The following is a 10693-nucleotide window of genomic DNA, read 5'->3' as shown; positions in this document are numbered from 1 at the left end:
TCCGACTGGCTTTGTGAACAAGGAGACACCCCAATAGCGTATGACGCCCTCAAAACATACCTTCTGCAGCAGTACTCGCCATCGCCAGCCACCCGTATAGCAAAGCTTTTTCAGCTCTCACAACAACCGTTGGGGGACCAAAGGGCTTCGCTTGCCCTCAGGGAAATGACCAGTATCGCTCGCCTTCAACCTGCCGCAGACTGCTCTCCTCGTGAGGTGAACCTACTTCGTGCCCTTTGGATACGCCGTTTACCCGAACCTGTACGCGCTGCCATACCCGATGTCGATAGTTTACCCATAAAGGGACTTGATGACCAAAGCCGACGCCCTTATGGACAGCCACTTCAAGACCTCCATCAACGCCTCCACCCCTGACGACGAGGATGCCTATTCAACGTCAACCGAAGCTGACATGAATGCCGTAGGACATACACGCCTACCTCGTGACGTGCCGAAGCGGCGACAAAGCCGCCCACCACCCACCAATCGCTCGCGCCCCAACGAACGACTTCTACAGCCACTTACTACCTCCCATCCGCCGCAGTTTTGCTACTACCACTTCAGATTCGGGGCAACCGCGAAGAAATGTGCCAAGGATTGTCAGTGGCCAAAAAACGTGTAAGTAGGCCATCGCTTGTGGCGGTGGCCTCCCGTGTTTCTAATCTTTTCTTTTTACAGGATGCAGGAACGGGCGTGCGATTTTTGGTAGACACGGGTGCTTGTCGTTCTCTTTTGCCAAGGAAACTCTTCAAGGCACGACGTAGTCTGTCTACATCTGCCGACGTCCGCTTGGTAGCTGCCAACGGATCTGCGATACCCACCTACGGTTACGAGAACCTCACATTATCGTTCGGAAACGGTAAATTCAATTGGAAGTTTCTCGTTGCTGACGTCACAATGCCAATCCTCGGTGCGGATTTCCTCTCTCATTTCCACCTTCTGGTCGATGTCGCCCACCGACGATTGGTCAACGCAGACTCGTACTTGTCGACACCTCTTCAACCCACCCCCTCTAACCTCGCTCTCCACATCAGCGCACCCACGGATGCCTTACGCCCACCTCCTCACGTCGTACCCGGAAGTTTTCCGTCCAGAACTTCGCCAAACGCCCACGGTTCCTGCCAAGCAGGACGACGGGACCCCCAGTCTTCGCAAAATTCAGACGTCTGGCACCGGAACGATTGGCAGCCGCAAAACAGACGTTCGCCGAAATGGAGAAAATGGGCCTTTGCCAAAAGGCCTCCAGCCCATGGTCGTCACCCTTACACATCGTTCTGAAGAAAGACGGTTCCCTCCGTCCGTGCGGGGATTACAGGCGCCTGAATATGCAAACAGAACCGGATCACTACCCCCTCCCAAACATTGCCGACGTGACCTCCTACCTGCACAAAGCGAAGGTTTTCTCTACGCTCGACCTCCTGAAAGGGTATTATCAGGTGCCTTTGAACCCAGAAGACATCCCCAAGACCGCCATCACCACTCCGTTTGGTACATACACCTTCAATTACTCCTGTTTTGGCCTTCGTAATGCTGGGGCAACGTTTCAACGTCTCATGGATGGCATCTTAGGGGACCTCCCTTTCTGTGTATGTTATGTGGACGACATACTTGTGTTCTCCTCCTCAAAAGAGGAACACCTCCGTCACCTGCGCATCGTGCTCGACCGCCTGCAACAAAACGGCCTTGTAGTCCGGTACGACAAGTGTACCTTTGGCGCCAACGAAGTGTCGTTCTTAGGGCACCGTATCACTCCTGAAGGAGTCCATCCCCTCCCTGAGAAGGTAGCAGCCGTTCAGAACTTCCCCGCGCCCTCGACCGTCAAAGCTCTGCAGGAATTCTTGGGCATGATCAACTATTATCACCGTTTTCTGCCAGCCATTGCCGCCACTCTTGCTCCCCTCTACGCCTCCCTCAAGGGCAAGCCAAAGGACCTGAAGTGGGGTCCCCTTCAAGAAGTAGCCTTCTGCAATGCAAAGAAGGCCCTATCAACTGCTGCGGCTCTCACTTTTCCTATCCCACACTCCCCTCTCCTTCTCTCCACCGATGCCAGCGACGTCGCTATTGGTGCAGTACTCGAGCAGGTGGTCAAAGGCTCGCCCCGCCCATTGGCCTTCTTCAGCAGAAAACTGTCCAAGGCAGAATTGGGTTATTCTACCTTCGATCGAGAGTTGCTGGCGGTGCACTTGGCTGTCCGTCACTTTCGCCATTTCTTAGAAGGTACGCCCTTCGTCATTCGCACAGACCACATGCCTCTGGTGCACGCCTTCACTCGACAGTCTGACGCCTGGTCCGCCCGTCAACGCCGACATCTCTCCGCCGTGGCTGAATACAATTGCACCCTCCAATACGTCCCTGGAAAAATGAATCCCGTTGCCGATGCCCTGTCAAGAAACACGTTGGCTGCCGTTCAACTGGGATTGGATTACAACGCCCTGGCTGAAGCCCAATGACAGGATCCAGAGTATCAAGCTTGTAGGACATCCTGCACGTCCCTCCGTTGGGAAAACTTTCCCCTCGAAGACTCCAAGACCACCCTCCTCTGTGACGTCAGTACTGGTAGACCGCGACCTTGGATTCCTGCTCCCATGCGCCGACAGGTGTTTGATTTCATTCACGGCCTTTCACATCCCTCGTGCCGTTCTACTGCACAGCTGCTGAAGGCAAAGTTCATTTGGCACGGCATTTCTAAGGATGCTAAGGATTGGGTCCGCGCCTGTACTTCTTGCCAAACTTCCAAAGTACATCGACACACGGATTCAGGAGTGGGCACCTTTCCTCAACCTCAGCGTCGTTTCGCACACATTCACGTCGACGTTGTAGGCCCCCTACCCACATCACAAGGACATCGTTACCTGTTTACCGTCATCAACCGTTCCACTCGTTAGCCTGAAGCCATTCCCATGGAAACTGCAACGTCCGCCTCATGTACATCTGCCTTACTCTCTGGATGGATTTCTAGATTCGGTATCCCTGAGCATATTACTTCTGACAGGGGAACCACTTTCACCTCTCAATTGTGGACGTCATTAGCGAATCTCCTGGGCATCACCCTACATCAGACAACGGCCTACAACCCCGCTGCCAATGGAATGGTTGAACGTTATCATCGCACCCTCAAAGCAGCTTTGATGTCCCGCTGCAAGGATTGCAACTGGTTTACTAAGCTTCCCTGGGTCCTCCTGGGACTAAGGACCACTCCTAAAGACGCCCTCGACGTCTCGGCAGCTGAAATGGTGTATGGCGACCCGTTGGTCGTCCCTGCCAAATTTTTTCCTTCTACAACCTCCTCCGACGATCTCCAGCGCATACGTCACGTCGTGGGAAAATTTACTCCGTGCCGCCAGACTTACAAGCCCCCAGCGAAGCATCACATACCAACGGACTTGCACTCTGCAACGCACGTCTTCCTGCGCAACAAAACCAGCAAGCCACCACTAACGCCCCCTTACACGGGCCCTTTCCTTGTGATCCGACGCAGTCCGAAAGCATTCCTCCTAAACATTCGGGGCAAAGAAGACTGGGTCTCCATTGATCGTCTAAAACCTGCTTATCTTCTGCCAGATGACCCGCCTACAGTTCGCCTCTCTAGATCAGGGCGCCCTATTTAACATGTACAGTATGTCATTTTTAGGGGCGGAGCCATGTACCAACCGTGTGTCACACAATTGTACATAATTCCTTTTGTATATATTATGCTTGTATCTGCGCTCTTCCCTCGCACTAAAACGAATATGAAAATTCACGTCCCCGGTTTACCTCTGTGACATTGTCTGTCTTGTAAACATGTTATGTCCTGTTGCCTTGAGGTTTTGTATATAAAGGAGAGTGTTCTATAATATTATAACTCAGTTGATTGCATCCTACCTTTGAGTTCACAACCTTCTCTCGGCCCGTCACACTATTATGTCCCTTTCTTCTAAAAGAATCATCTATCATACAGACAAGACTAACTTTCATGTGGTTTCCACACTTACAGTTTTATTTTCAAAGTGAAAGGATGCAATGAATGTATAACTTGGACCTTTGTACTTACTGTACACTATTTCTTGTGTAAGTATGACGGGTCTAAATATCTCCTTTGAACATACGACGTTCGTATGTTCACTCTTTTCAAATACTTTACATCTTTCATTGTTTTAATGTTTTCCCTTTCTTTATATTCTATTCACGTTAAAGTCTTTAACAATATTCATATATTTCACATTTTACATTATAAATTGTTTTAATATTTTTCCTTTCCTCATATTGATTCATGATAACTTGATTAAAATATTTCATCTATTTCACATTTTACATTATGAATTGTTTTAATATTCTCCCTGTCTTCATATTTAATCCTGTTAACTTGATTGAAATAATTAATCTATTTCACCTTTTACCAGTTACTATTTTATCCAGTCTACCATTTAGACTTGAGACATTTGTTAACCTTTGTTACACCAAATAGCTCTCAATGCATTGCCTATAAAATGCAATAAAAACCTTATTGTTCTACTGGTCTCATTATCTTTATCAACCTTGTAAATTATTCAGTACGCTTGTAAAGGTTAATAATCTATAAGCTTCTATACATAAATCATCAATTGTACCCATAAGTTTATCAAATGTTCTCGTATCATATTCTTTTATATTTTAATACTCTATGTGGTCCCTTAATTATTTGGGGTCATTCTTTGTTCGGACATTGGATTACATTCATTTTAATGCATATTTTCGAACCTATTTTTATTTCTAGGATAATACCCTTTACAAAATCATAATATTCATTTATTTGTTACCTTAAATAGTCATATGGTTGCCCAGGGGACTTCACGTCATCTAACAAGGGGTTTAGTAGTCTTTCTTATATCTGTTTAATAAAAATATGGTGTTTCCCTTACCGTTTCATTTACAGAGTTATTCAGAGTGAATTTGTCATCTATTAAAATTAATTATCAGTCTGCTATGGTTGGGCTAATGATAGTTCAACCGATATCCATAACCCTTACTATTTGCCCTTTCTACTGTTCGATTTAAACTTGACTTATAAAAGTATCTCAAAACACGAATGTCTAGTGATTATCCTGGCATTAAATGCTTCATGACACCGCAAAGCTGTACGAGTCAGAGCCACCAATACTAGGTTGGTTTGCCGTGAGTGACCAGACAAAAATTTCCCACCATCACCAATCCGCAGTGGCCAGCGAGGTGATGAAAACTAGCCAAACCCCAGATATAACTAAGTACATGTCTAAGGCCTTTGTCCTGCAGTGGACTAGAAACGACTGCATTAGTTGATTTTGTTGCATAAGTGCTTCGTCAGGCAATGAAGTGCCAGGTTCCTCTTTGAGGTTATTCTTGTCTGGTTTTCTTTCACACGAATTAATATTTGCTCACAAGGACGCTGCCTCCTTCAGGTCCTGTTTCTTTGTAAATATTTTCCCTTATAACTTCAATTAACCCTGACCTCTTTGTCAATATTAACGCCATTCCCTCCAGTGACTCTTAGACCTATAGGGTGACCTCTCTCTCTCTCTCTCTCTCTCTCTCTCTCTCTCTCTCTCTCTCTCTCTCTCTCTCTCTCTCTCTCTTTGTTCTTCTTCTTCTCCCTTCGTCGGAGGGTAGTAAATTCACTTTTTAATTAGTTGCAATAAACAAGAGAAGGAAAGTAGTGCTTTCATTTGAAAGCCTAACCACCATCTATATTCAAGAAAATTATTTTAACCCAATAAATAATGATAAAAAACAACTTGTTTGAGAAGGTCATTCCTTTAGAATTACCAAACTTAATCTTCTTTTGACCTTCTTAGTTCCCACAATGTCTTACTCATCAAATTCCATAGAAACGTTCTAAATTAACTAAGCTACAACTTACAATCCATTAAATTGAAACGTTTTGTTTCATTATCAAAATCCCTACTATAAAATTATAAAATATTATTTTGAAATTGCATAAAAGTTATCAAAATGTCTGTCACTATATTTTAAACAATACGTTTGGAAGATTTCACTATGCAACATTATTGATTTTATACATGGCATTTGGTTAACCAAACAACATTTTTGATTTAGAATATCCGCTTGGGAAATAACCATCTAACTTTTCATGGATTTTGTAATGCGTAAAACAGTTGGAGATGGTGGAGAAGGATTAGACTGTATTGGTAATAGGAAATTAGCTAACCTAGAGTATGCTGATGATGCTGTCCTTATTAACAGAACACCACAGGATCTGCAATGCTTGCCATCCAGAATGCATGAAATATCGCAAGAGGTGAGCTCAAGATAAACAGAAAAAAGACAGAGATGATGAGAACGGAATGTGCAATGGAAGATAACATATCATTGGAAGGAGAAAGGATTAATGAGGTAGAATCATTCAAATACTTAGGAACTATGATTTCCAATACAGGGTCATTAGAACAGGAGTTTAGTGAAAGATTAAAAAAAAGGCAAATCAGACAATGACTAGGTTATGTAAAATTTTGAAATCAAATCGCCTGAAATTATATATAAAAATCAGGCTAAATAGCAGTTTAGAGAGATATGTGTTACTGTATGGACATGAGTCGTAGTATGACAATGAAACAATCTCTAAGATTCTATTAATTTGGAAACAAAGCCCTCTGAAGAATATTGTGAGTTAAATGGCAGGACATGATTAGAAATGAAACTATAAGAGAGATTACTTGAGTGCCATAAGGGGATGAGATCATGGTGAGCGGTAGATGGAGATGGTTTGGGCATGCTCTTCATACTCCTCAAGAGAGAATAGTTCCCCAAACGTTTAACTGGGCTCCAGAAGGCTGTGTTTCGGTAATATTAAGGAGTTGAAACATATTGAATGTACAGTATGTTTTTTATATAAGATTTACCCGATCGTAAAAGTTTTTATGTATTATTTGAAAAAGGGGCAAGCAAAAGGTACAGGTTACTGAATTTTCCTTGTGCTGTTTCATTTTTTCTTCTTTTGCCGTCAAAGATAGATTTGGTACAAGCATTCACTGCAGAAAAAATTTCGAGAAGTAACATTTTAAAAAATAATGAAAAGATGAGCTGTTTCTCTTCTGTAGGCTTACAATGAATTCCAATAATCAGCTCAATCTTGACATGTCTCTGCGCATCTGTTTCATTTGTTTCAGTTAGGCTCTCGGTAAGTGTAAAGTCATTTACGTTCTTCTTCTTCTATATCTGCATCTTTTCCCACTTTCATGTGGGGTCGATGTTTCTGGCCAGCGTTCTCCATCTACCTCTGTCCCACACTTCATCACCGGTTAATCCATTTGATCGAAGGTCATCCACCTTCGCTTTGGTCTCCCTCTCTTTCTCGTTCCCTGTACCTCCATTTCCACCACTCTCCTCCTAATATACTGTTCATCTCTTCTCATGGCATGACCATTTACGTTCTGTTTCATATTAATCATTTGTTATATTACGTTTATGAGACAGACTCATGAGTGAAATAAAAACATGGTGTTCATTCCTAGATATCTTAAAATGTCCTTTACATAAACCTGGAATTGTTTCCGTTGATTAGAAGTAACCACACCCCATGATATTGTTCGTTGGTAAAAATAAACAGAATTCCCACTGATCGTACATAGCAGCTGGTTATGAGAAAATAGTCAGAATGTTATCTACTGTTATTTCCTCTCTCGGACTCCTCCACTCTCTTGAAAACGACAAGAGTAACAATCATATCAATTGGTAAATAATGTTGATTGACTGGGCATATGTTGGACCTAATTCTAAGTGATGGAATGAATAAAATTATATCCGATATAAATGTAGAAGAGAAGTGCACTATCTTCACATGCACAAACTTATTACATTTAGACTACCTCTGCAGAAACATTTAGTGGTGAAGAAAATAAACTTTAGACATAAATTAAACTTCTCTTCTTGTGCATTTACAAATAGAATAAATGATGCTGTAAATATTTCCTGCGATCATGATAACCAACATTTGTTGGGCGCTATGTGTGGACTGCCTTATAACCATGCATAATAGGATGAGTGAAAGTGAATATGATACCATGTGTCCACTGATGGAAAAGACAATAATTGTTAAAGACCGATCTCCTTAGTTTGATGGAGCGGGAAAAAAGACGCAAAGAAAGAAAGTGGAATCAGATAAAAACTGAAAGTACATGGGTAGAATACAAAACTGCAATGTGACAATATAATTACCTGCTAAGAAAGAAATAGACTCGCAAAGCAGCAACAGACATAAATAACGGATTTTGAGCGAAGCGAAAAATCTATTTTTGGGTGAGGTAGCCATGTCGTCCTGATGGAAGTTCCTAAAAGGTAGCTTCCTAGGGTATATTTGACTACAGTGATATTCCCAGAGAATTTTACCTTAAGGTATCCAGAATTCTAACTCCTGGAGCGAATATACCTAAATAATCTCACAGGGATATCGCATAATATCAGAGGACGTATTCTTGACACGTCACATAGCTATCTTCACCCCGAACAGTATTAACGCTTCGAGGGGTTACAGTGACAAGAATCTGAAACGAGTATGAAAAGAGAGCCACTCATAAGGCATCTCTCCTATTCCGTTTCCAGTGTGTATCTGATGAAGGCAGTAGCACCCTCTTTATTCCTTGTAGCGATATACGAGGTGCTACAGATACTGTATTATAGGGAGGGGTCAATAAGCCCTTTTACAATAAAAGGAAGGGCGGGTCCATCAGGACGACATGGCTACCTCACCCAAAAATAGATTTTCGCTTCGCTCAAAATCCGTTTTTTGGGCTCGGGCCATGTCGTCCTGATGGAACTTTACCAGAGCATTACTGTATCTGTGGATTCTCAATCGGTGCCGTAGTCTCAAGAAAGTATTTTCCTGGTCCGTCTAGACCTAGAGACCTATGATGTTACCATCATACATCATTTCATCTAAGCATGAACTATGTTAGTGCTTCCTGCCCCCTACAGGGAAGAGTCGTACTAGACTCTGGAAAAAGTCTCGAGGAGTACATAATAACTATGGATGACAAAATGACAAGCTTGTATAGTGGTCTCGCCCTATACATTATAAAGCAAAGTTTGTATAAGAATCACCAATGTCAGTATGAATTTGTGAACCTTCCCCAATGTGACTACTCTTATTAACTATTGGATAATGGTTGTATCCGCATAGGAACAAATTTTGCCTCTTTGCCACTATCCCGTTAGGGTACCACGTCAACCCTTCCTAAGGAAGGGTTAAAGTGAGTGGACTTTTGCTTGAATCAGGGAACAATCTTAAAAGACATACCATGATAAAAATATCCATATTTTAATCTTAATGCTCAGTACATTTCTAATAAAATGAGTGTGGGCGAATAAGATGCAGGGTTCACTATGAACTAGTTTATTAAAATTTTATAAACGTACATATCAGATCAACATTTATAAAATTTATAAAATGTGGATGATATGCGTTAAAGCATAAAGAAAAACAGTCAACAGAAAATATTGTTTCGTCTACTAGGAAACAGATTTGCCACTTCAATTGAATTATTAATAATAATGATATAGTCTGTATACTGTTTATTTACACTAGCGTAAAAAACGCTTGGCACAAGTGTCCGTATTATGCTATAGTTCACCGACGTCAATGGAACAGTTCGTAAGGCCACTTTCGTGGCCTATCGCTCAGTGCGTAGTAACATACAATGACTACACACGCACCCTCTTAATTAATCGTCCAAAATTATTTACACTGTTCCTCGCAGATTTAAAACAGAAGGTTAAAGAATTCTACCTGCTGCTACCACAGACCTCTTAAGTTGCTCCACTTGCATCGCATAGTGCATAAAGAACACCTTGGATGACTACTAGCCGGTGTACAAACAAGGATGTTCAAAGTCCATATAATTAAAGAAAATTTATGGAAGAGGCAACTTTCCTCGGATCATGACTAACGGGTGTACTGTCTGGATCCGTTCTGCGAATAACACGGGTGATTTTCGCCCTTAGTTATAGATAACTTTGAACCCAGGGTTTCTCTTCTGAACAGCTGTTCTCCCATAAAGTCTGAAGTTCTATGAAGATAGACCTTTAGGCACTCCACTGGACATAGAGATGCATCTTCCTTCAGAGGGCAGATTCTCTAGGGACCCCACCTGTTGGTGGGTAGCTTGTTCCTGGTAAGAAACGTTGGGTCTGGAAATAGATTCAGTTCTCCCTCCAAGAACTGGACGTGGCCTTTCTCTCTAGAGAGGGCCACTATTTCACTAACTCTGGCCCCCAAAGCGAGTACAAACAGAAATATGACTTAAATTCAAAACCTTCTAAGCGCATTCCTCATTGTTCATTATTTATACACAATGAAGAATCATATCTAATGACCATGCAAAGGGTCTTTGGAGGCGCTGAAGGGCTAAGCCCAGCATGGGCCTTTGTAGTTCATTAAGAACGTCGTTAGAAAGGTCGACCTGTAAGGCATATGGTATCTGACTTGTCAAGGCAGGCTTGAACAATAGAATTGTGTTGGCTGCTTAACCTTGCTCATGAAGGTGAATGAAGAATGATAAATAGGAATCTGTCGAGATTTCTTTTGGTTTCTTCGCCTTGACAAAGGATATCTATTTCTTCCCTGAAGCCTCATAATGTCTTCTGGTTTCCTCCAAGGGTCTAAACTGACTTTTAACACCGAATCTTTTTCTCATTGCTAAGGAGAGAAAATCATGAGATGTAGGTTCCGTGTTTTCTGTGATGA

Source organism: Palaemon carinicauda, chromosome 40, assembly GCF_036898095.1.
Source record: "Palaemon carinicauda isolate YSFRI2023 chromosome 40, ASM3689809v2, whole genome shotgun sequence".
Taxonomy (NCBI): Eukaryota; Metazoa; Arthropoda; class Malacostraca; order Decapoda; family Palaemonidae; genus Palaemon; species Palaemon carinicauda.
This window is presented reverse-complemented; position numbering follows the sequence as displayed.